This window comes from Rousettus aegyptiacus, unplaced genomic scaffold (genome assembly GCF_014176215.1).
Source record: "Rousettus aegyptiacus isolate mRouAeg1 unplaced genomic scaffold, mRouAeg1.p scaffold_m13_p_11, whole genome shotgun sequence".
Classification (NCBI taxonomy): Eukaryota; Metazoa; Chordata; class Mammalia; order Chiroptera; family Pteropodidae; genus Rousettus; species Rousettus aegyptiacus.
This window is the reverse complement of record NW_023416286.1, coordinates 30,914,863-30,942,469: the sequence shown is the minus strand read 5'-3', so window position 1 is coordinate 30,942,469 and position 27,607 is coordinate 30,914,863. Positions and strand designations below refer to the sequence as shown.

General features: G+C 33.1%; 1 long non-coding RNA gene and 1 pseudogene across 1 annotated transcript in view; one reads left to right on the top strand and one right to left on the bottom strand.

Moving 5' to 3' along the window:
* The window catches only part of LOC107509434, a 687,588-nt gene that overhangs the window by 342,898 nt on the left and 317,083 nt on the right, over positions 1–27,607 (top strand). The window lies entirely within an intron of this gene.
* LOC118609879 lies at positions 17,992–18,110 on the bottom strand (annotated as a pseudogene).

Sequence of the window (27,607 nt, the reverse complement as noted above, 5' to 3'; positions counted from 1 at the left end):
GTGAACTTGGAAATTTTAATATTTTGTATAAAATTTTCAACAGCATTTCGACTAATCATAAAGACTAATTAATTGTATAAAGGAAGAATTTGGTAGAAATCAGTACTTTCTCTGTGTTTGTTATCAAAATAACTTATTAACAAAACGTATGGAAAATCTTTTCTGCTTTTACAGTTTGCCTCCAAAGTCCAAACTGTATTTCATGTGTTTACCTTTTACATTCCACTTTAACACTTTCCCAACTTCTTCTCCATATAAAATTTTAAGATGACTTCTCCAATGATTACCAAATATTTGTGTCCTCTAATTTATGTTCTAAGTATTTTTCTTCCTCTCCTTTTCTCAACCCCATTTTTCATGACATTATTCAAATTCCAACTCCCTTCTCTATTTCAGCAGTGTTTAATAGCTATACTATGTATTTACCTAATGTTTACATACATCTTTTTACCACTCATAGTGCCTGACATATTTCTATCCATCTAGTAAGAAGGTAGCATACAAGATATTTTCTTCTTAGTAGATAATGGGCTAAATATACTACTGATAAATCTAGGATATTAAAGGTATATGCAATAAAGAAAAGTGAGAATGAAAAAAAGTTAAATTATTTTTTTTCTCAGTGGCAATCATTGATTCCACATTTACAAAAGGGAATTATAGAGGAAATATATCTTTTGTTTCATTTTCATAAGCAATTCAGAATTATATTAGCAATGATCCTTGATTAACATGATATAAATATTGACTTCTTTTTAGGTACCAGGAATATGTTTCCTATGGACATGCATTTATTGAGGAGGATAAAAAGAAGATGAATTTTTTCTCATGTTTACATGTATAATTTTACTTTCAAAGGCAGAGATATTTTTGACTAGTTTCATTATACCTATTTGAAAAAGATAGTTGCATTGCCATCTGGCTTGGAGAACTGAGAACAATTCATTTAAGCTGTTGATTTTAGAAGTGAAGAATATCAGTGTCACCTCTTGAAAATAGAAGTTTGAATTATATATATAATCACTAAAAATGTAATAGTAGAGTAACAGTCAGGGAATCTGAGATTTTTTGGCCTAGATTTTATGATTTTATCTTTGAAATATACAATTCCCAAGGGAAGACTATTGATTTGTTAAATCTGTGATTGGAATAGAAGGTTTGGTCTTAGCCCTATGCAAATGTCCAAATCCATAGCATACACTTCACTGTTGACACTGCAACAAAAAATAATCTGCTTTTTTCTGTTAATTTTCTACTCCTTTTAAAATTTTATCTTGTTGAACTAAATAGATGTCTTTAAAGCAGTTAAAGCCCTTTTGGAAAGTGTGAAGCATAAATAAATATACAGAATGATAGAGAAATAAATAACAGAATGTTTGTGCATGTCTGCGGCAGTTTATAAGATTTATTAGACAAATTTATTGAGGAGTCAGTGTTTACTATTATAGTTATGATACTTGCAACCATTGATACATCTACTATTTTTATTTTTTTCAGCTCCCATATCATTATTCAAGTACCTTTAAAATATTAATGGCAACAGCAAAGAAGCAATCCTTAAGTTATATACTCTGTTACAAAAGTGTCCTAGATACTAAATTTGAATAGTATCAATAATATTAGGACACCAAAGAAGCTGTTCTATGGCCTTTTAAATCCAACTTTGGTAGGAACTATCACTCCTATAATGTATCCAGGTACTGTGTTCTAATTTTTGTTTGTCAGCTCTTGTTCACTATGAATATATATTAAGGAAGATAGTCTCTGATAACTATTCAAAGAAGTCTAGAATATACTTATTATGGAATAGAGGTTTATTTTTTGTCAAAAACATAAAAGCTGTCTGAAATACTATTATATTTCAAAGAGCTAAAGTAATTATTAAATTAATAAGACATAAAGATATGTCAAATTAAGGTTTAATATTTTTAATTTCTCATCTTTATAATCTCAACAATAAAATTACATATATTTTGAAATGTTGAAATAATGAATAATATAGGCTTGTCCTAGAAATTTAGATAGATAGATCTATAGATACATACATACAGACAGAAAGACAGACAAACAAATAGACATATAAACACATACATATTGATGTTTTCAAACATAAAAAATATGTAGTTTCAAATGTATATTTTATCATCCTTATTTCCTTATTTTATTCATTATAAAAAATATAGGTTTTACTTTGAAATGGTAGCTACTTTTAAATATTTCCTTTAATAAAATAGAAACAAAATATTGTTAATAAGTCAAAATAATGAAATGAGTATAAGTGATTACAGAAATGATGAAGAGTATATTTAAGAATAAAAGAAGACTAGTAGGTTTGTTTTATTTATGTTTATATTTTAACAGACATTAATAGTAACAGGGAAGCTATAACTGGTCTCAATTACTGGTAGCTATTATCATGCTTTTACTACATAGTGTTGCCAACAAGGTAGCTGGTTGAACGGATATTAGATGGAACTAAATTATGCAGCAGAAATTGTAATGACTACAGATCACTGCTTTCTTAGCTGGAATAATTTCTATTCCCTTTGCCACACTGCTAGGGTGCAAACCTAATTGTTCTAATAGCCTTCTTAAAAATGCTTAATTGCTCTTGGTTGCCCATAGGGAAACTTGAAATTTCTTAATATGCCTCACATGCCCATGAAGATTTAGTTGTTGCTGACATCTGAGTTATGTTTCCTGAATATCCTCCGTCCACTGTGTAATCCAGCTGGGCTAATATGCTTTTATTTTCACCCAATAATGTGACAAGTTATCTCTTGCCTCTAGTTATTTGCATATGTCTTTTCCTCTTCTGGGAGTCATTTTCATTTCCACTCGCATGTCTTTTCTTCAACTGGCTGTTACTTGCTCATCATTTAGATATCTGTTTACTCTTCCTTTCCTCCAAAAATCCTCATTGTCTAGAAAGCTTTAGTTCTTTCATTCTGGACTCAGTAATGAAGGAATCACATGTCTTCTGGTCTCAATTTCCTATAAGCTTCCAAATAAATGAGTGTATCTAACTTTCAGTCCCTAGAAGATGGTCTTAAACACAGTACATGCATGGTAAATATTTTTTGAATAAATGAAAGCCACCCTATCCTCTGGAAAGAAGCAAAACTATATAATTATGCAACTAGACAAATTTAGGTAGCTATTAATTCAATTTATTGACCAACCACTGGTTATTTTAATAAGTATTTCCTGAATACATTTTACTTTTTCTGGTACATAGTTTGTCATCTGTAAAGATTTGATCGACTGGCTCTTCAATTAATAGCAACATCTTAGAAGTTTTAGGCTCCTTAGAGGGATTATAAAAGTTATAAATTCTATGTAATATAAATTAACTTAATTCATGCTGAAGTTATGATTACAAAGCCTATAAATAAGTAAATACCATTAAATATTACATGTCTGAGTGCAAAAGCCAGAACAATATTCATGGCTATATAGCATTTTATCAGATATACAACTTAAAAATGCTATTTTAATTCTTTGTTATTTTCCACAGCCCAAATGCAATAATCTCGTCACCAACTGCTCTCCAAAGGTTAATATATTTGTATTTATGAAGGCAAAAAGAATCACATTCATGGTTGCTATCAAATTGAATCTTTTAGTTAATGTTCAAAATCCTCAAATGCAGAATGGATTATTTGTGTTCAATTTATGGAATTTGAAATCTCAAGAAAATGTACGGGCTCTAAAGCATTCAGTTGCTCTAACTGCTGTAAGAGAGCTTTGCCTTAGTTTAATAGTCCAATTTTAGAAACTCATGGAAATGCTCCATAAAAAGCAAAGAAGCAACAGGGGAAAAAAAACAAAGCTTAATAGGAATAAGCTATGACTAGAATTGAGGTTTTTGGAATAATACATTAGATTTGTAATCAATTATAGATGTCAGGTCCATATTTTTCCACATCATCTTCTGGCATTGCATTCCTCATGCCAAAATTAATTATGAAAGTAGCACCTCTACTGTCATAACTGTCTGGACCAAGAAGAGTATGATACCTGCAGAACAGCAATTAGCATCAGAAATCAATCACTGGAGGCTGTGTTTTCTAAGTTCATCTAGACAAAAATAAGCACCTGTATGATTCTGTATTATGTGTGTGTGCACGGGCACACATGTGTGCACAGGCACGCGTGTGTGCACATATTGATCTTTACTTGTGATCTGTTGAATTGGAAACCTGAAATTTTCTGCTTGTTTCTGAGAGAAGGACAAATCAGTATAGTTATACCCCTGTAAATAGGAAGGTGGCATATCAGTGACGCAGAGGGAAACATTTGGGTTTAAAGTATTTTTTTTTAAGGTTAATCCATATTAACATAATGATGTATTAGTTGATTGCTTAGTGCATGCCTACTGTGGTTGTTTTCATTGCTGGTCTTTAAACATCATGCAGTTATTTATACATTCAAAGTTTACTTCAAATTTTATTTTATGCTTAAAGAATAAATATATTTTGGTTAAAAAAATAAAAATGAAAAAATAAATCTTTCCAGAACTTATTTTATATATCAAGTTTTTTGAGACTACTAAAGCTAATATTTACATTAATATTTACATTAATCTTTATTCCTCAAAATAAAGATATTTAGAGGAATATTCCTAAAATACAATTTTGATTTATAAAGTAATAATGTTAACATAATTTCATTGTTTATAGATGACTTAGAAAGATATATGTACTTGAACATTTGACACACATGGTTTGTGCAATTATACATAATTTGCAGATACCTAATTCATGAAAAAAACAAATTTATTCTTCGCTGATTTTTAGATATACACAAAAAAAGTAACAAAGTTCAAAGAAACTTTTTTGTCACGGCTTTACTATATCATTATTTTGCAATCATTCTTTATTGTGACAAGACCTAGATGCATTTGTTAGTTTACAATGATAATATAAATTATGAAAATAGGCATTGGAGATATTTACCCTGGCAATATCTAACCCTGAATGCATTTGCAGCTTCTTAATCTGCAGAATATGTAACATTCAGATGGCAAAATTTCTGCTCTCTAAGAATCTACAATCTGGAGGAGGGCAGATAAGAGACAGCACAACCGAAGTTGTCAGTGTATGCTGGGAGTCACACAAGCGTACTGTAACCAAACTTCCAAAGCAGGGCAGGTACCTTCTGGTTAGGTATCAGAGGAAAGTTCACAAAAATTAGTTGTCCCTCTTATGCTATGCTTTTTAATATAATGGCTTCTATAATTTCTGCATGCTGCCTATAGCATAAACATTCCCTGGAATAACTCCAACAATTGCTGCTTCTAATAGATGCTCTGCTTCATTGTCCAAGGGCTTCCCTACAACCATGCAAACACCCAGGAGTAAAAAAAAAAAAAAAAAAAAAAAAAAACGAGGATCATGTTTTGCTGATCTTTGTGTCCAGTACAGGGCCTGGCATATCGACGTGCAAGGGATATTTGTTTTATTTAACTACATTTTTAACAATACATTCTTTGTTAAATTATCTTTGCTGACACAAGATTTATCTCTTTTGTCAGTGCTACCTGTACTTCAACATAATTAAGGCAGTGACTGAGTCTAATAGCACTTAAAAATTGGTAATTCATATATTTTATTTGAAAACATACTTTTCACCAAGCAGTCGTCGAGAAAAAAATTCAAAACATACTAGTTTTCTAAAGCCAATGAAGAAAAAATAATCAAAAAGCATTATAACTACTTTTTTCTAAATTTAAAGGAGACTTTAAAGAAGGCCCTGTTTCCCAGATGTGTTCATGATGAGTTATGCTAAAGTGTCTTTTAAGCTTCAGTGGCTATAATCACTGATGTAATTAGTGGCCACTTGTTAATCATGTAATAAAAATAACATTTACAATTTACCTATTAGCCCTTGGTTCTCTTTAATGAAATAGACAATCATGCAGGAATGTTTTGGGCATCGGTTAAATGTGAAAATGGGACTGAAGAACCAGGATCCAAATTCTTCGGTTTTAGTTTTATTCGACAGAATTGATATATTAGTTTCTTATTGCTGTGGTAACATAGTACTACGAAAAATGGCCTAAAACAACACAGACGTATTATGTAATAGTTCTGGAGGTCAGAAATCTAAAGTGGATCTGGAGGCTTGAGGGGAGAATCCATTTCCTTATCTTTTTCAAGAGGCTGCACTTTTTTTCCTGGCCTTGTAGCCCACGGCACTTCTACCTCCACTTCCATGGTCAAATCTCCTTTTCTGACTTTTACCCTCCTTGCCTTTCTCTCTTGCAAGGACCCTTGTGATTATGTTGTTTCTACCTGGGTAATCCTGAGCAATCTTCTCATCTCAAGATCCTCAGTTTAATCACATCTGCAGAATACCTGTTCCAATGTAAGGAATCATACTATCAAGTTCCATGGATTAGGATGTGGACATTTTTAAGGCTCTGCTTTTCAGCATATCACAGTTGATTACCTTTTAGTTTTAGATTTATTTAGAAAAAGTATTTCTCCCAGGTGAAGGCAACCTAGATATTTATACTTCGTCTCTGAAGTCTTCTTAGGGAAGGCAGGATATCATCAATAAAGAGATAGGAATGGGACCAGAACTGACAATCTGGAAAATTCGTAGCCGTAAGGAGTGCTTATTTTTATTTGGAGTAGAAGGATAAAATCCACTCCAGTTAGATCTTTATATAGTTATATTTCTCACACTATAAACTCCTTGTGAAACAAATAACCAAATTAGCTTAGAGTTTTTGTTTGCTTATCTGTTTTATTACAGGTCAGACCAAAAGAAGTGAGCTGTCAATTCTAGTTGGCTACTTCTTTTCTGAGGTTGTAAGAAGTTGTCATGATGACGTGAACATAAATGAGTATTTCCTATGATCAAGAGAATGCATAGACTATTATACTATTAGCAAAAATTCTTATAAAACTAAATGCTTATTTTGCTTATAATATTTTTTACTTCACCAATGTCAGTTGCTATTTATTTTTGATATGTTTTAATGAACTGTATATATATTTAAATTCAAGTTGTTTATAGATATTAGTTTCTCTTGTTTTCTGTGTATCCTTATTTTTTTAGGTGAGAACTTTCAGTAGGGTTGGGAATCATTAAGTCTCTGTAATGTACTATAGTAAAAAGGTCTCCATTTATAAGAATTTTATCTTATTAGTTTCAAGTATACAGTACATTGGTTAAACATTTATATAGTTTATAAAATGATCCCCCTAATTGCTCTTTCTCTCCTCCGACTCTCCACCTAGCGAATACATTAATGCTAACTGTATGCCATATGCCATGCTCCCCATGCTTGTGACCATCTCTCAACTACTAATATGTACTTCTTTAACCCTTCACCCCATTCTACCAGCCCCCCAACGCTTGTCCCAAATATCCATCACCAGATTATCTTCTATATTTGTGAGTCTGTTTTTGATTAGTTTTCTCTTTTTGTTCCTTAGATTGTACATATAAGTGAAATTATATGGTATTTATCTTTCTCTATCTGACTTATTTCACACAGCATAATAACCTCTAGGTGCATCCATATAATTACAAATGGTAAAATTTCATTTTAATAATGGTTGAGTAATATTCTATTATATATATTAAGCACAACTTTTTTATCCAATTGTCTACTGATGGACATTTTTGTTGCTTTCATATCTTGGCTATTGTAAATTGTGCTGCCATGAATATTGGGGTGCATAGATCTTTACAAATTATTGTTTTGCTTTTCTTTGACTAAATACCCAGAGTGCAATTGTTGGGTCAAAAGGTATATCCATTTTTAACTTTTTAAGAAACCTCCAGACTTTTTGTCATAGAGGCTGTACTAATTTGCAATCCCACTAACAACGTATGAGGGTTTCCTTTTCTCCACATCCTTGCCAACAATTTGTTTTTTGATTTATTATTGATAGCCATTCTGACAGGTGTCAGATGATTTCTCACTGTGGTTTTAATTTGCATTTCTCTGATGATTAGTGACATTGAGCATTTTTTCATATTTCTGTTAGTCATCTGTATGTCCTCCTTTGGAGAAGTATCTGTTCAGGTCTTCTGCCCATTTTCTAATTGGACTGTTTGTTTTTTTGTTGTTGAGTTATATATGTTCTTTATATATTTTGGTTATTATCTCTTATCAGGTGTATCATTAGCGAATATCTTCTCCTAAAGACTGTTGTCTTTTTGTTTTGATGATGGTTTCCTTTGCTGTGCAAACTTTTTAGTTTGATGTAGTTTTATTCGTTTATTCCTTCTTCTGTTTCCTTTGCCCGAGGAGATATATCTGAAAAGAAATGACTGTTAGTAACATCAGAGAGTTTATTGCCTATGTTTACTTACAAAAATTTTATGGTTTCAAATCTTACATTTAAGTCTTTAATCCATTTGAGTCTATTCTTGTAGACGGTGTAAGAAGGTGGTCCAGTTTCATTATTTTTAATGTATGTCCAGTTTTCCAAACAACATTTATTGAATGGAATGCCTTTGCTCCATTATATATTCTGGCCTCCTTTGTCATAGATTAACTAACCGTATAGGCATGGTTTCATTTCTGGGCTCTCTATTCTGTTCCATTGATCAATGTATCTGTCTTTATGCCAATGTTATGCTGTTTTGATTATTGTAGCTTTGTAGTATAGTTAGATATCAGGTAGTGAGATACCTCCAACTTTCTTCTTCTTTTTCAAGATTGCCATGGTTTTTTGGGGTCTTTGTGGTTCCATATAAATATTAAGATTATTTGTTATAGCTCTCTGAATAATGCCATTGGTATTTTGATAGGGATTGTATTGAATCTCTAGATTGCCATGGGTAGTATGGCCATTTTAACGATGTTGGTTCTTCCTGCCCATGAGCACAATATATTCTTCTATTTATTTGTATCAACTTCAATTTCTTTTTTCAATGCCTTATAATTTGCTGAGAACATGTCTTTTACCTTCTTGGTTAATTCGATTACTGGCTATTTTACTGTTTTTGATGCAATTATAAATGGATTTTTTTTCTTAATTTCTCTTTCCAAAAGTTCATCATTTGTGTAGAAAAATACCACTGACACTTCTGAATATTAATTTTCTATCCTGCTATTTTACTGAATTCATTAATCAATTCTAACAGTTTTTTGATGGAATCTTTAGGTCTGTCTATATATACTATCATGTTATCTGCAAATAACATGAGTTTACTTCTCCTTTTCTATTTGGATGCCTTTTATTTATCTTTCTTGTCTTATTGCTGTGGCTCAGACTTCCAATACAATGTTGAAGAGGATTGGTGGAAGTGGCCATCCTGGTCTTTTTCCCAAACTTAAAGAGACATTTTCATCTGTTTCCTATTTAGTGCTATGTTAGCTATAGTTTTGTCATGTATAGCTTTTATTATTTTGAGGTATGTTTTCTCTATTCCCATTTTACTGAGAGTTTTATCGTAAATGAATGTTGGATTTCGTTGAATGCTTTTTCTGCATCTATTGATATGATCATATGGTTTTGGTCTTTCGATTGGTTCATGTGGTATATCACATTAATTGAGTTGCGTACATTGTACCAACCTTGCATCCCAGGAATAAATCCAACTTGATCAGGGTTTATGATATTTTTAACATATTGCTGAATTCGGTTTGCTAATATTTTGTTGAGGATTTTTACATCAACATTCCCAAGAAATGTTGGCCTATAGTTTTCTTTTTTGTAATGTCTTAGCCTGGTTTTTGAATCAAGGTAATGATGGCATCATAAAAGAAGTTAGGGAACTTTCCTTTTTCTTGAATTTTTTTGGAATAGTTTGAGAAGAATAGGTGTTAATTCTTCTTTGAATATTTGGTAAAATTTGCCTATGAAGCCATCTAGTCCAGGACTTTTGTTTTGTTTTGTTTTGTTTTTCAGATATTTTTGACTACCAATTCTATTTTATTGGCGATAATTGGTTAGTTCATATTTTCAATTTCTTCTTGACTCAGTCGTGGGAGATTGTATGCTTCTAGAAATGTGTCCATTTCTTACAGATTGTCCAATTTGTTGGAGTTTAATTGCTTGTAGTATTTTCTTACAATTCTTTGTATTTCTGTGGAGTTCATAGTTATTTCTCTTTTGTTTCTGATTTTATATATGAGCTCTCTCTCTTTTTTCCTTGATGAGTCTGGTTAAGGGTTTGTCAATCTTGTTTATCCATTCAAAGAACTAGCCCTTGGTTTCATTAATCTTTTGTATTGTTTTTCTAGATCATTTTGTTTCTTTCTGCTTTGATCTTTATTATTTTCTTACTTCTACTTACTTTGGGCTTTGTAAGGTAAGATTGTTTATTTGAGCTTTTTCTTGTTTCTTGAGGTAGGGCTGTATTGCTATGAATTTCCCTCTTAGGACTGCTTTTGCTGCGTCCTATCGTCCTTTTGAGTCATTGTGTTTTTTTATTTTCATTTGTCTTTAGATATCTTTTGTTTTCTTCCTTGATCTCATTGTTAACCCATTCATTGTTTAATAGCATGTTATTTAGTCTTCATGTGTTTGCATATTTCCCAGATTTTTTTTTTTTTTTTTTGTAGTTGATATCTTGTTTCATACCATTGTGATCTGAGAAGACTGCTAATATGATTTCAATCTTCTTAAATTTACTGAGGCTTGTTTTGTGTCCTAACATGTCCTAACATGTGGTCTATTCTTGGAAAATGTTCCATGTGCTCTTGAGAAAATGTATACTTTACTTCTCTGAAAATATCAATTAAATTCATCTGGCTAGTGTATGTTTTAGGCCCATTGTTTCCTTGTTGACTTTTTGTCTGGATGATTTGCCCATTATTTTCAATGAGGTGTTAAATTATCCTACTATGAGTGTATTACTGTTGATCTCTCCTTTTATGTCATTCAATAATTGCTTTATATATGTAGATGCTCCTGTGTTAGATATGTATATTTTTACTAGGGTTATGTCCTCTTAATTTATTGATTCCTTTATTATTATATAATGCCCTTCTTTGTTTTAAAGCCTATTTTGTCTGATAGAAGTTTTGCTGCCCAGGCTTTTTTTCTTTTCTTTTTTCTTTTTTTTTTTTTTTTTTTTTTTTTCATTTGCATTTGCGTGAAATATCTTTTTCCGTCCCTTTACTTTCCATCTATGAATGTCATTTGATCTGCAGCGGATCTCTTGTAGACAGTATATGTATGCATAGGTCTTGTTTTCTTATCTATTCCACCACTTTATGTCTTTTGATTGGAGCTTTTAATCCATTTACAGTTAAAGTGATTATTGATAGGTACATGGCTACTGCTATTTTATTATTTGTACTTCTTTTTTTCTTTTTTACCTCTTCTTTTCTTTACAGAAGTCCTTTTAATGTTTCTTGAAATACTGGCTTGTTGGTGTTGAATTCCTTAAGCTTTTCTCTGTCTGGGAAGCTCTTTACCTCACCTTCCATTTTAATCAAAAGCTTTGCTGGGTAGAGTATTCGTGGTTGTAGATCCTTGTTTTTCATAACTTTGAATATTTCTTGCTAGTCCCTTCTGGCCTGAATTTTCCATTGAAAAGTCAACATATATTCTTAAGGGGGTACCCCTGTAAGTAAATAGCTGCCTTTCTCTTGCTACTTTTAAGATTCTCTTTGTCTTTGACCTTTGGCATTTTAATTATGATGTGTCTTAGTGTGGGTCTGTTTGAATTCCTGTTGATTGGGACAATTTGTGCTTACTGAAGTTGTATGTCTAATTCTTTTGCCAGGTTATGTAAGCTTTCTGTTATTATTTCTTCAAATAGATTCTCAATCCCTTGCTCTCTCTCTTCCTCTTAGGTTATTTCTATGATCTGGATATTGATATGCTTCATGTTGTTCCAGAAGTCTCTTAAACTATCCTCATTTTTTAAAAAATTCTTTTCTTCTTTTGTTGTTCTGAATGTGTGTAGTCTGCTACCTTGTATTCTAGTTCACTGATTCTGTCTTCTGAAAATCCAATCTACTTTCGAATTCTAGTGTATTCTTCATTTCAGTCATTGTATCCTTTACTTCTTTCTAGTTCTTTTTTTTTTTTATCATTTCTATGTCCTTTTTTTATGTTTACTGTCTCTCTGTTGAGGTTCTCATTGTTTTCATCCATTCTTCCCCTAAGTTTGTTGAGCATCCTTATAACCATTATTTTGAACTCTGTCTTTGGTAAGTTGCTTGCCTCTATTTCGTTTAACTTATTTTCTGGAATTTTCTCTTGTTGTTTCATTTGTGGCAATTTTCTTTGTTTTCTCATTTTATTAGTCTCTGTGTGTTAGTTTCTATGTGTCAGGAATATTTGTTTTGTCTCTAAGCCTCAGCTAGATGGCCTAATGTGGAAGGTGTCCTGTGTGGCCCAGTGGCTCACTCTCTCTCTGATCCCCTATGCCGGAGACTCTGGACATGATCTTTAAGTGTGTTGTGTGTAATCTTCTGTTGTCACCAACCCTTCTTGTTGTTAGTACATCAGTGGATGGAATTAATACTCAAACTGACAAACTGTGGGAATTGGCTGCACACACAGGGTAAGAGTTGCTGTGTGGGGGCTGACCTCATTGAGTGGTATTTTCCCTAGCAGGCTTGTGTACTTGTTGCAATCACCCTGTGTGTGTACCAGTAATGAGGCTACTCAAGATTTGCTCTGTTGTAGTCTAGTGCCAGCCTGCAGATGTGTTGGTTTTGTGGCCCCTTGGGAGGGGCTCCTCAGTAGGCTAAGGTCAGCTACTGCTTTTGATTGCTTAGGGATACCTGGAGGGAGCTACAAAGTGGTCCACAGATGGTTGTTGCCTATGCTGGATCTATAGGTAAGTGGAAGAGACAATGCTGTAGGCACCAGTCTGGTTATCCCCTGTCCTGACCTAGGGCAGTTTAGCAGAGGGACCAGTGGTCCTCAAGGCCCAACACTGCCTGTCAGTTGCCTGTAAGTCTCTGAAACTGGAAGAGCCTCTGGATGATATATGTGTTGGATGGGGCAGGAACCCCAGGGGTCTCCTGGATCTATTGAACAAATATCCTCCTGCCACTACAGTGTCAGTTTACATGGCAGCACTGTCTCTGTAGCTCCCTATACAAGTTTTAAATCGTAGCAAGGTCAGGTGCTGCCCACCTCGGCCCTGAATGGCCACCCCAGGTCAGGGCAGCTGCCTATTAATGTGCAGAAGGCACTTTGTGTATTAGATGGGCAGGAGCTCAGGGAATCAAGGTCAGTCAGGCAAATTGCCTCATTTTTCTGCAATTTCTGTGTCTTTACCTTCCCACAGTAGTCACAGATCACATGGAGACAAGCTGCTGTCTGGGGCGGTCTCACAGACCCCTGTGCTTCCCAGATGCAACATTGGCACTCTTTTAGGCAGCAGAGGTCTGCCTGCAACTCGTTTTCCTGCAGTGCCCACTGTGTACTAGCCAAAGTTTGTTGTCTGTGTAGATTGGAGACCCAGGGGGGAGGGGCAGAGTGGTAGCTGTTCACTGTCAATGGGCCACCTAGGGCAATTTGTGTGTTAGATGCAGCAGAGTTTCAGGGAGACAATGGCCATCAAATCAATACAGCCTCAGTCTTGCCGCAACTTAGGCAACCATTCACGTGTTCCCACAAAAGTCCCAGATCACAGCAAGACCAGCTGCTGCTATCTGGGACTGGCCCACAGATTCCTGAGATCTGCCCAAGTTCATGTCGGCATTAGTGATCTGCTTGAAATTGTCAAGTTGATAGCATTGGCTATCAAATGTCTGGCCCTAGATAGGTACAGGGCACGGCAGCCACCCAGCAACAAAAGCCCCCATCAATCTGCAGGTTGGGTGGGACAAGCTGATCTCTTCCGGATAGGACTTCCTGATGTCTCTGTGGAAGGGGTCTGCACAGTTAAGCTGGCATGGTCAGTAGATTGCCTGGATAGTGGGCCTGTCTAAGGCACAGTGGTGGCTGCCCTTCCAGGCCTTGTTCTGGTGACAGGTAATTCAGACTTACTCAATATGAATCTCATGTGAGCCTCTGACCCATCACTAGTGTCCCGGGTGAGTGTCCACAGGTCAGAAAGCTTGTGCATGGGTTCTTCAAAGGGCACCTAGGGTTTTAGTCTCCTTCTGTCTCACCCAGATGGCTATAATCCTCTCTGAATTTTACAGTCAGAGTTATTGGAATCTCCTTTACCCTGGGCTGGAGCCCAGGGCTGGGGAGCCCCCACTTGAGACCAGGATCCCCCTGTCCTTCAGGAGAGCCTCTAAAGTCCTGCTCTCCCTCTGGGTGATCCCCCACCACCCCCAGGGGTGTGAGTCCATCCCTATTTGTGACTTTGCCCCTCCCACCAGCTCCAGTGTTTATAGATAACTATGTGAATATTTTAATATTTTAAAGTAACATAACTTCATTCCACAAACATTTACTTTTCTTGATAGACAAGCTATTTTCCAGGGTGTTTTATGATATGTAGTAAAAATTTTTCAGGGAAAAATTCTCCACATGTTCCCGAATTGAGGTTACATTAATATTATATATGTTGAAAGTACATATTCTATTTAATGACTGGTATCATTAAATGTTCAACATTTCCCTCAAAACTTAAAATTGTCAAAGACACTTTTGGGAGTAGTCCTGTGATGTGATTGTCTTACATTAGAAATACAGAAATACCATATTCAAAGTAAATAGATGAGTTTTGTGAAATAGCTTGTATTTCCCTTAATCAAAATGTGAAATATGCTACACTTGATCCTTTTAAATTGTTTCTATGACATTTGCCACAGTGGTCATTAAATTAGAAAGTAATAGTTCAATGTGTATTTGGCTCCTTTCCGTTCTTCAGAAATAAAGAAATTGTGTTGGCTACTTGTTTGCTTTATAGCCTCTGTAGGAACAAATGTGCTCATAAAATGCATATTAAGAGTTCTTCAATTATGTTCCTATTTCCTTCAGCACCTTGGCCTCTTAATAAACGTTTTCAGGTGTTTCTTGTCTATATTCTTTTAGTTTCTTCAGCATTTCTCATAAGCTTGCCTCATGATTTAAATGAAATCCTGTTACAAGGTATAGTAGAATTACAACCAAGTACATTTGGCAACTCTAATTCCTTTCAAGAACTTTGACCACATTGGAAGAAAAATTATTTTGCATTTAATATCTTAACTTTTTCACTTTTTAAGAAAACAATCAATTGAAGATACATGCATACATTCATATACATAGACATACATACAAACATGTACAAACACATATTTTAATTATGAAGTAATAGGTTCCCAAGATGATCTTGTCCAACACTTTTGCTTTATATATTACTCAAGTTAGATAGATATTCATGTAGCTTAAGTGAGACAATGGCATGTGTAGTGCTAGAATTCTGATTTCTTTGTTCCAGGTTACATAGTTTTTCCAGTAAACTATGCTGCCTTTTTGACGATGTGTGCAATGAACAATATAAAAGTTACAGCTTGATAGCACATAATGCACCTGGGCCAAAGGCCCTATTAACAATTTTTTTTTTTTTTTGTGCAGAAGTTGACACTTTATCAAGTTCTTGACAAGGTCAAGAATTGTCATTATAGCCTGTCACTTGCCTGACACATTGGCAGTATGCAATTCATACAGTGTGAGTCCAGGCAGAATGTGATTTTTTAATTATATAATTATTTGTCATTGCTAAATAATGCACAAGTGATGGACACAATGATAAAAGTATATCAAATTGATTATGATTATATTCCCATTTCTTGCATTCTTTGTTAATTTTTTCACTGCTTGCTCATTTCTATGTTTTAAAGATATGATCATTTCAAGATCTGAATTTTAATTCTTGAGTCTATCTCTACCAACCTTAATGGTTTTACACAAATTTCTTTTTACTTTTTGCCTTCTTGAAAGCTTTTATTCCTTAAGTTCTTTTGGAATTTTTGTCTTGCTTCAGTTTTATAGTAATCTTTCTTTTTAGTCCCTAGTTTCATCTTACGTGTATGAAGTAAGGTGGCATTTCAATATTATAGATTTCTAGCACTGAAAAAACACCCTTACTTTTTAAATTAATTCATATTAAATAATTTATTAGTAGCAGAATCAGGACTAATAAAATAGCGGAAGGTTGATGGTATAGTGTAATCTTGGAAATCAGGCAGAGGTTGGGTTTAAATCTCAAGTCTGTCACATATTTCTGGCTATGTGGTGTTTAGAAAGTGATATAGCTGTCTGTAGTTTAAATTTTCTTCTCCATGTAATGAAGACAGTAACACCTGTCTTACAAGGATAATGTAGGAATTAATGAGACAATCCTTAACAAAGATTCTGAAATGTATGATATTCTCATTATGGAGTGGCTATTATTTTTATTTATTCGTTTTGAAAAAATAATACATTCTATAGTATGAAGGAGGTCTTCATATACTGCTCAACATGCTTAAAAGACCAAGCTGACAGTTCAAAATTTTAACTCCTTCTTGTCCAAAAACCTTCAAAATCATTCATTTTCAGAAAACTTCAACATTTTCTCAAAGGAATAAATTATCCATCTAATTTCCATATTTCTTGCTAGTTCTCAGAGATTCTTCTCCACAGATTATGGAGAGATGCTAAAGGTGTATTTGTAAAGTTGTGAGAACTTTTTAAAAAATAACCACCAACCATGCAAGGACTTTCTACCTCTTGTATCCTGATTTTAAGTATCTCAATGCATTACTACCTGCATGTGTTATTTATTTACTTATGAATCTGTTTAGTATCCCTTTTCCCTCCTAATGGGAGTTGCATGAAGAGAGGAATGTCGTAGGTTTTATCTTCAGTGCCTAGGAGAATGGCTAACATTATAGAAGTTCAATTGGAATATATGTATGAATGGGTTTTGAGTATTCACTTAGCTTCTATGGACGTGTTAAAGACTGGTTTTCTGGAAGAATATTAGTAAAAAAGATTTTTTTAAATCTAAAACAATTCTTGAGATTTTGTTTTTAACACATTATTGGTCATTTGTTTGCATCTCTTTCTGGAATAAAAATTATTATGTTTGTTAAATATAAGTAAATAATTTAGTCCAAATTTATTACACTCAATCAATGTTAGCTATTATTAGTCCTTGATTTGTTTGTTTATAAACATGCTTAAAATCATTTCTTCAAACCTTGAAATAAATTTTTAAAAATTAGTTCAAATTCTATTACAAAAAGATTTGAGAGAGAAAATAGTTTGTCTTTTATTAGAAGATAAACAGCTAAGAAGTTGGATCAAATTCCATGTATTGTCTAATTCTTAAAACCATAGACAATTTTACTTTTAAAATGTAGTGGAAGATATTTCCACTCTATGAGTACTAATAAGTTCATATGTCACATTTCATTTAGAAGTTACAGCATTATTACAGAATTTTTATAAAAACACTCATCAATAATGATGAATTTAGATATATCCCAAATGAGTTAATTAAAATGACAGCAGAATTTCACTTATGATTTTGATATAAATGAACTGCAAATATACACTCTGAGCTTGAACATGTTACCTTTAAAGTTCCCAATGTACAACACAACCAAAATTAAACTGATGTAATTAATACTTAGAAAATGTCGAAAGGAGTAACTGCCATCTGTTCTCATCAGGGGTGTTAATGTACACAAAATGCAGCTTATTATAAAATAGAAACAGCTGGTAATACAGTAGTATTTTATTTAACTGTACTTTCTAAAACAAGATTAACTGAGCACAATGATTTGTAATAGTGATTGGAGTTAAAATTGGACAACTGATAAATGTATTAGAAATAATAAATTTTTAATTTTATTTGAAATCATGTTACAGTTTTCATGTATATGATGATTTAGTCGATGGCTTTAAATCAAATGTTAAATAAACCTGAAATTTTATATATATATATATATATATATATATATACACACACATACATACACACACACACACATACATACATACATACATACATTCATTCATACATACATATATATATATATATATATTTTAGGCAAGGCAACCCTTGGTTGACCTCACAGATTGCAAGGACCTTGTCAGTTTACAATCCCTTATTTTTTATTTTTTATGCCTATAGCACCTGGTCCTCCTAGGTAGTCTCTCATCCAAGTACTAACCAGGCCTGACCTTGCTTAGCTTTTGAGATCAGACAGGATCAGGCTTGTTCAGTGTAGCATGGCCGTAGATGTGAGATATTTTTAAAACAAAAAATTCTTAAATCAGTAATCTTCAGTGGAGTGAGTGTACATATGAGCTACAAATAATGCTGTGCACATTTCAAATATTCTCAGTAGCATTTGAAGATAAAACTAGCAATTTCTAGATTAACCAAAGATATTTTTGTTGGGGTTTATGTTTTCATAATGCATAATTAATGGATTTTTATGGAAGAATGTGAGAGCGCCATTAAAAATGTATTTCCTACATTAAGGTGAAATAAATTTTCCCACCTTTATGTGCTATGGGGTTATTTTACAATTTAATATTAGCTATGATAGAGTATAAGGTTCTTCAGTGACCTTGTAAAAATTAACTAAAATTTGAACATTACTTTAAAATGAAAACATCACTTAATCACTTGAAATACTACATCTGCTGACATATGTATAACTATTTTCATTGAGAAAGAGATTTATTATTCCTTTTATGTCATTCTCATTAACTTGTAGAAGACATGCTTATATAATAACTAAAATGTAACAAGATTCTCAGCTTTCACAAATGTAATTTACGGAAGAGCAAAAGATAAGCCAATACTCAATATCGTACTGAAATGAATCATCATTGATAACTGCACTTCTTCCTCCCTCTGCTTTGCTTTTTATCTTTTCCTAATGTACTTGTGGATGAGGAGTAATTTGAAATGAATTTCGTTCTAACAATTATACAAGCTGCTTCAATCCCATCTTTCTTACAAACTAGGTTCAGACTGAAGGGAGGGAAAAAAAAATGCAGTAAAACTTCCTTCTCAGGAGGAGTACCGATGTTTGGAGTGAGACTATTTGCTGCTGTTAGAAGGACAGTGATTTGGGAAGACAGGGAAGTGGAGAATAAAGGGCCTGCTGCATAGTGTTCCAGCATGTACATTCAGTACAGATCTCTCATTCTCATTGCAAAAGCTGGGAAAGAAGGTAAAATGTATGCAATGCTTAGCAGAGTAGCAGACAATAAATGGTAACTGTTATTGTTATTTCACTAATACAGCAATATTTTACTTTTCTTAATATTAAACCTGTCTTAACTACGAAAACTACCTTGATTCTCCCCTGGCGAACTATGCCCGTGGTCTTTTGCCAGATGAAGATACTGAGACTAAAAAGTTTACAGAGTGGCACCTATTGTAATAATGGATATTGCTATCAGACTCATCTCTCTTGCTACTTTGCTTGCATGATTTTATTTATCCATTCACTAAGTTTTTATTGACAAACACTGTTCTAGCTGATATGGATACCAATATAAATAGGAAAAGATCCTTGTGTGAAATAAGTTTTGAATCTACCATAGACAGTATTTATTGCAGCCTTATGATAAGTATGTCATGGCAGTATAGGAACTTAGAGAAAGAAGTGCTTTATTGCCTGGAGAGATTGGTCAATTCCATTTGGACGCTCTTGACTGTGGAGTAGAGGTTCTGTATTTGCATGTAGAGATGAGACATTTCTAGCTGAGTAAGCAGTCTGGGTAAAGACAAGAGGAGCTAAAATGTGGCATATTCAAGGATACTAGTGACTTCAGAGTCAATGATAAAGCAAATATATTTTCCTTTTTCTTTCCCTTTTTAATATTTTTCAATTTTTTTTTTATTTTTTATTTTCTACCTGTGCAATTGTCCTGTCACCAAGCCTGATGGTATTGCTCAGACAAGTATTGTTGCATGCTGACAAACTGGACTGTCTGATATTGAATGGTGGTTTTATTTTGATGAGAGTCTTAGGTCTTCTTTCCTAGTTTTCCACCATTGAAAGACTATAATGCTAACTTGCTCTCAGGGTTACATTAGTAAAAAGATATACAAAATGTTGAGGGGAAATATTTATAAATGATTAAAATTTGGAAGAATTACCTCTTCAGACTGCTTTTATAAGTGACCTTCACTACTTAATTTATTCATAGATTTCCTTGTTGCAGAGTTTATTGAGGTAAGCTGTAAATTTCTAAAGATGTGATTTATTTAGTAATGGCAAAGATAAAAATGATAATCCTGTCACTGATTCAGAGAGAAAAATGGATACCCTGAGACCAGGTAATTGTGTAATTCTCATGCTTGCAAAGAAAAATATTGCCATAATACATGGCAGCAGAGAGTTTAATTTCTAACTTATTTTCTAGATCTTGACTTTTTTACTGTGTGTACAGTAACTATGTGATTGTTTGGAGTCATTGTGGGCTTGATTGTCTTCTGGTTTTGTATCCCATAGGTATAATCCAAAGATGTTTTGAAGGCAGTTAGAGATCCATGTGCAGATGACGTGTTTCTTGCATTGTTCACAATGCAGAATTGATTTTTTTTATCTTAGAAAAAAAAAACACTCAAAAGATGCAAGCAGAGAAGTAAGATTTGTTGACTTATTGAGGAGCTTAGACAAAGAACTTCAAAATATATAGGATGATAGGATACTTCCAAAAAATAGAAACGCGTAAATATTTAGAGAAAAAAGATTGATTATACTCTGTAATAGAAACATATATTTTAGTGATGCTTAATATGTTTTTTTTTTGTCTTGTATTTTAATAGAAAATTAGACTAAAAAATTTTTGATGGAAAAGGTGAACAGTTCAAACTTTCAAATGCTCTGCTTTAGAGAAGAGGTTCATAAACTCTGGCCTATAGGACAAATGTGGGCTCTGGTTGTTGTATGACCTATAAACTAAGAATAGTTTTTACATTTGTAAATGGTTGGGAAAATAATATTTTGCGACCTGTGAAAATGAAAGGAAATTTACATTTTAGTGTACTTAGCTAAAGTTTTATTGAAACAGAGTCATATTCATTTATTATGGTCAGTGGCTGAGTCCATGCTACTACGGCAAAGATGTGACAAAGACAATCTAGGCTGGAATTCCTAAAATATTTACTATGAGACATTTTATAAAAAAAGTTTTACAATTTCTGCTTTAGAGTAAAGAAACTATATTAATGATATTTAAAATGGCTCAAGAGAATTAACCTGAAAAACTTCAATGGAACTTCATCAGATAAATTTCAGTTAAAAAGTAGAGAATAAAGGTATCCGAAAGAAAGTAAGAAGAAAAAGATCATTTTCTTTTGATTTTTCATTATCAAAAAATGAGTAATTTTTTGAGCCTGAAAGTCATTAGGTTACACTTTAGAGAAACAAGGGCATGTGAGTAGGCAAGGCCAGCATTTGTATTTACCAAAGGATAAGCTGTAGGAATTCAGCACAAGGAGAAATAAGCCACAGCTAGCAGACAGTGAGCATTACCAACAATAAGAATAGATGAGTAGAGCTGGATACATCCTCTTTTCCCCACTATAATTTTCCAAAAAGTCCAGTATTGTATTTTAGAAGTCAGTATTGCAATTCATGCCTCTGAAGTAGATGTTATATTCTGTATAAACAGATAATAAAAATAAAGCGGCTTAACATTTGGGTAACAGAACTAAATCTTAGGATAATAGATCCACTTTATTCTAAACTGAATTACACTGTGGTTGCCACAGTTGGGGAAAATGCAGTAATTCTCAACACTGAATACAGAGCTAAAAACAAAAACCACAAAGAAAACCTTTGGGCACTGTACAACCTCACTTCAGGGTCTGCTGAATAAGTAATCTCAAACGGCTGAGAGTACATATGTTACCGCTGGGGACATGGGAGTTCAGTGTTGCCCTAACAGTAGGGTGAGGGAGAGGGTAACAGTGTCACAGACGTATACTTAGCATTTTCCCTCGGTCTTTCCTCATTGACACAGTGAAAAATCACAGGTCAGTGAGATTTAGAAAAGATTTATTAAAAGAATGTTTTAGAAAGACAAAGCATGCCCTAAGGAACCAAATGGTTTTAGTGCTGTAACCAACATAAAGGAGCCAAAAGGGCCATGAAGGGGCAAAAAAGCCACAAAAGACCACCAAAATTAAGACCCAGAAGTAGAAATGTCTGCCTTATATCTGGACCATGATAGATGGTTCCAAAGGTGTTCCTAGGTGATTGGCAAGTGAGGCCATTTTGATAGACACCTATCTGCTATATAACTCTTTGCCTAATGGGCATGCACTTACCCAGAATTCAGTCTGTTATAATTAGATTCACAAACTTCCAGGCATAAACATAGTATTATAATGAAGCTTAAATTGTAGGCAAATTAGAGCAATACTTTCTGCACAAGTGTCTGTAATCAGATTAGGCCAGCTAAGGCTATGACCCTCCTGTCCTTTGTCTTTGGGGATGTAGGAGGGATTCTCTAATTACCAATAGGGTGTTCCTTAGATGATCTCTCAGCCAGGCTCCTATTCCTTTGTTCCTCTGTTACTCATGTCTGACTAGCTACCTAACACATACAAGCAAATAAGAATGGTATTCTTATTGACTCTATTTATTGTATTCAGAATAATACATTTATTATTTAGATGAGATGGTTAGGGAAAAAACTGTATCATATTTAATTTCTGTAGTAGAAACTTCTGTTTTCTGAAAAAAACAAATTAATTTTTTTCCTAAGGTTTTCTTCCATGCTAAATATATATAGAAAGCTTACTCTTTCATAGAGAGTTCATAAACTTTCATTCTCTGAAAAGTTTTTCCTTTGATAGAGTATCATTATGAGTTCTATTTTATTTTTGACAAGGCCCCTACTCCCCTCAAAAGAAGTCAGGGGAGTTTTGACATGAAAGATCCTCTCAACTTACTTTTAACTTAACAGTTCTTCCTGGCAAGTATTACCCTATCTTTTTTTTTTTTTTTTTTTTAACGATCTCTCCTTTTTCACTTTTCACATTCAGGAGCTACTTGGAAATATAATTTTCAGATTGCTGAGGATCCAGTATAGTTTTTAGTGTTCCAGAAGATCCCTCTTTTCACACCCATGCTCTTCTAAGCACAATAATGTATTTTATTGAAGTGTGTAAGGGAATCGTTATTTACTACCACTGCCGTGGAAAATACCCTGGAGAGAGACTTTTCATGCTTTTATCTCTAGTCCTGGGAATCTAGTGACTTCTTGAACATGACCTGGGTTTCCCCACTCAACCAACCACCTTCTTCATCTTACTTAAAGCCACATCAGTTTTTTTTTTTTTTTTTTCTTAACTGAGGGAATATTGATTTATAATATTATATGTTTCAGGTATACACTATAGTGTGCTCACCACCAAGATTATATTTTCCATTTGTCACCATGCACTCGACAACCTTTACCCACTTCACCTCCTCCCATGTCCCTTCCCTTCTGGTAATCACCAGTTTTCTGTATCTATAAGTTTCATTTTGTTTGTTTGTTGCTTGATAGTCCACATATGAGTAAAACCATATTTTTTGTCCCTTTCTGTGTGGCATATTTTATTTAACATAATGTTCTCAAGATCCTTTTGTGTAGTTGCAAATTGCAATGTATCATCCTTTTATGGCTTAGTAGCATTTGATTAATATATACATACATGATATATTTTTATCCATTCATCTATTGATGGACATTTAGGTTGTTTCCATATCTTGTGTATTACAAATAATGCTGAAATGAACACTGGGGTACAAATATCTTTTTCTGTGTTTTCATATTCTTCAGATAAATAACCAGAAGTGGAATTGCTGGGCCATGTAACAGTTTTTAATTTTTGGAGAAACCTCCATACTGTTTTCTATAGTGGCTGCACCAATTTAAAATGCCACCAATATTGTATGAGGGTTCCCTTTTCTCCACATCCTCACCAATACTTGTTATCTCTTATCTTTTTGACAATAGTTATTCTAACAAATATGAGGTTATATCTCATTATAGTTTTGATATGCATTTTTCTAATAATTAGTGATGTCGAACATCTTTTAATGTGCCTATTGGCCATCTGTATGTCTTCCTTGGGAAATGTCTGTTTAGAGCCTCTGCCTATTTTTTAATTTGGTTGTTTTTATTGTTGTTGAGTTCTGTTAGTTTTTTATATATACATTAGGTATTAGCGCCTTATCAGAAATATCATTTGCAAATTTCTTCTCCCATTTGGATAGTTATCTTTTTGTTTTGTTGATTGTTTACTTTACTATTCAGGAGATTTTTAGTTTGATGTAGTCCCATTTGTTAATTTATGTTTTAGTTTCCCTTGACATTGGAGTCTGTTTTTCTGTCAGGGCTTTACCACTTTGATTACTATAGCTGTGTAGTATAGTTTGAAATCAAGGAGTGTGATACTTCCGGATTTATTCTTTTTTTCTCAATATTACCTTGACTATTTGGAGCCTTGTGATTTCATACAAATTTTAGAATTTTTTTGTCCTATTTCTGTGAAAAATACTATTGGGATTTTGACAGGGATTGTGATAAATTTGTAGATTGCTTTCGGTGATATGGACATTTTAACAATGTTAAATCTTCTGATCCATGAACATGGACTACCTTTTCATTTCTTTGTTCTGAGAGTGGTCAACAACGAAAACAAAGCAAGTAAATACGAAAATGTAAAAAGGTCACATTTTGACTATGCCTCTTTAGGTAAGTAGTATTAAATTGTTATCAAATTGAATACCAAATTAATATTATTTTACCTAGCACATTTCTATTTTTTCTCTATTGTCCCAGCTCTACATGTTGTGCATTTTTGTTCTTCCCAAGACAGACTCAAAGGTATCGGAATGCAGTGACATTTCCACCATTTCTGGGGCGGGGTGGGGAGAAGTGCATGCTATTGGAAGCACTGTGAGTGTGTGTAAGGAGAGGTAAGAAGAGCAATTCATGAGGACACATGATGCTTTTATTTTTACTTTTACATTTAAAAAAAATATTTACTCTTTTGACTGAAGTACCTTAGTGCTGACTTCAGAGTGGGGGTGTGGAGCAGTTGAATGCACTATTCTTGATATGATACATATAGATCAAGGCCACAGGACTTTTTTTTTTTTTTTTTTAGAATTTATTTTATTTTGGGGTGAGTTGGGTAGGAAGTGATGGTGAACACTCTGGGAGGGGGTGCTGAATGTTATTTTGAACCTTTACATATTGCTCCTTTCAGCATGCATTGGTTGAAAAAGTTATTTTGTTGAAGCAATTTTGAAAGCAAGATATATCAGTCATAGAGTTATATATCACTTAATTTGTTCCTAAGACACAATTATGTATTTATATTTGGGAATTTAGATCTATGCTGTTATGTTCTATTATTGTTTGCAATTCTTAAATATGTCTTCCAGGTCAAAGGTGGTAATTTACATGTCACAGTCTTACGTGGACAAGCAGAGTAAAATAACTATGCCAATAGTGACATTATGTTGTTATTTGTTGTTTATTTCTTACCTGTCTGATATTGGTGTTCTGCCTCTTTGCTCAGACCTCTCCTATGCAATCTTCAGACTTATAATCTTATAAAAGTCATATACCAGACATAATATGAAGCATCAAATTATAAAATTATAGATAACAACAACAAATATGCATGTATTCATTCTGCTGCTTAAGAAAGAGCGTATTTTCTGTATCTTTGAGACTCCTGTGTTCTCTCAGATTCTATCCTACTAAGTCCACTAAGAGATCTTGTAAATTTTGTGATAATTACTTGTGTAATTTCATTTGACTTTTTAATATGTAACTACAATAAAATTATAAAATAAGCATAAAATATAATTATATAATGTAAAATTATATAATCATCTAATTTATGATTAAATATTATAATTATATTTAAAAGATAAAAATTATACTTGCTTTTGTTCAACATATTTATGTGATCATTCATGTTGATATGTATAACTAAATTAGGTAATTTCCATTGTGCCATTGTATGTTTATAACAGATTTTTATCCATTCACCTATCTAAAAATTTTTTTTTGTAGCGCATTTTACTGCAGCTGTGAATTGATGTATATGTGCAAGAATTTCTTTAAGATATAAAGAAAGGAATGAATTTCTGGGTCACATACTATGTGTGCTTTCACCTTTGCTAAATAATTTTGGATTGTTATCCCATGTGCCATTTTGCAACTTTTTAATGTAATTTACTTCTTAAATGTTATAAGACAATTTGATTTTGTATTGCTCCTTGAGTCAGTTTTAGTAAATTTATTTTGTATGGATTCATCCACGATGCCTTTTTACATTGCCATGTAGTTATTTATAAAAGGTATTCTTGCTTTATCTTTTTTTAAATTTCTATATCTATCAGTGTAAGTGTATTCCCTTTTCATTTTTTCCTCCCTCGAGTTGTGATAACCCAAGAACATCACTAGGCATTGCCATCATTCTTGGTAGGGTATGGAGAAGGTTGCCCTCCATGGAGAATCATTGATCAAACCAAAATAAACATGTTTTCTCCCTGGCTTTTTTTACAGGGTATGCACATATGTGTGCGTTATTTTTTTTTCTAATTTTTAACTTACCTTTTTACTTGTCTTTCTTTTTTTGCATATTGCTAAAAAGAGAAGTATATATTCGTGTGTATCCTAAAAATCATTTAGATGTAAGCTAACAATATTTTAAAAGACTTTTCAATTATTTGCTTTATAGAACCACAAATATTTAAATGAGAAAAATCAATGTTAATACAATGAAATATTTTAGTAAATCATTGCAGTTTGAAAAAGTATTTATGGCGTAGCTATTATTTAGCTGGCAATTAATATACTTAGACAATTTTTAAAAAATTATTAAACATGCTGGTATTAATACTATTTATAAATAGAGTCAATTATACTGTCACTACACTAATAGTAAAAACTTAAATCTTTATAACCAGATATATGTATAATATGGATGTAAATAAATAAGAAATCAAATTAGCTATACATTTGAATATACTGATCATCTATTATATGTCTAGTCTTGCCAGATATACAGAAGAAAATAAAGGTCTTGCCTTCATGTAACTTACATTCTAGAGAGAAGATTCAATCAATACTTTAATATGTTGTATGTCAGATGATTAAATGTGTCTTGGAAAAGAATTAAATTGTTTTAGGGAAATGAGCTGTAGGAATTGGTACTTTTTCACAGAGGGTCTTGAAGGCTTGTCAGTGGGTAACATCTGAGCAGGGAACTGAAGACACTGAGGAAGCAAACCATGAGGATAGCTGAGGAAAGGATCTTCCACCGTTGCTACTCCTACTTCCTCTCCTAGGATTTAAAAACAAAATGTCATTAAAAGTAAAGTCTTGAAATGATAAATTGTTTGACAGTCTCCCCTAAACAGAAAAAGATGAAAATAATTATACAAAACCACAAACACATACATGCAATAGAAAATAGTTACCCCATAGTAGCTTAGGTCAACTATAGAATTTCTGCATATACCAGTCAAGCCACAAAGTTAGTAAATACAATTTGTAAAGCTTTTTCTTTTCTATTTCAGAACTCGTTTGGACCCAAAGATTTCTTTGGAGGCTAGTTGGGACAAGGCCTAGATTTGTTACTAATGACATTAATTGCATACGAAGGATAATAAAACTTGAAATTACTCATCTTTTTGTCTCTCCTGTAGCAAACATTCGCTGATGTTTGCTTTACAGATTTAATTTCCTATCAT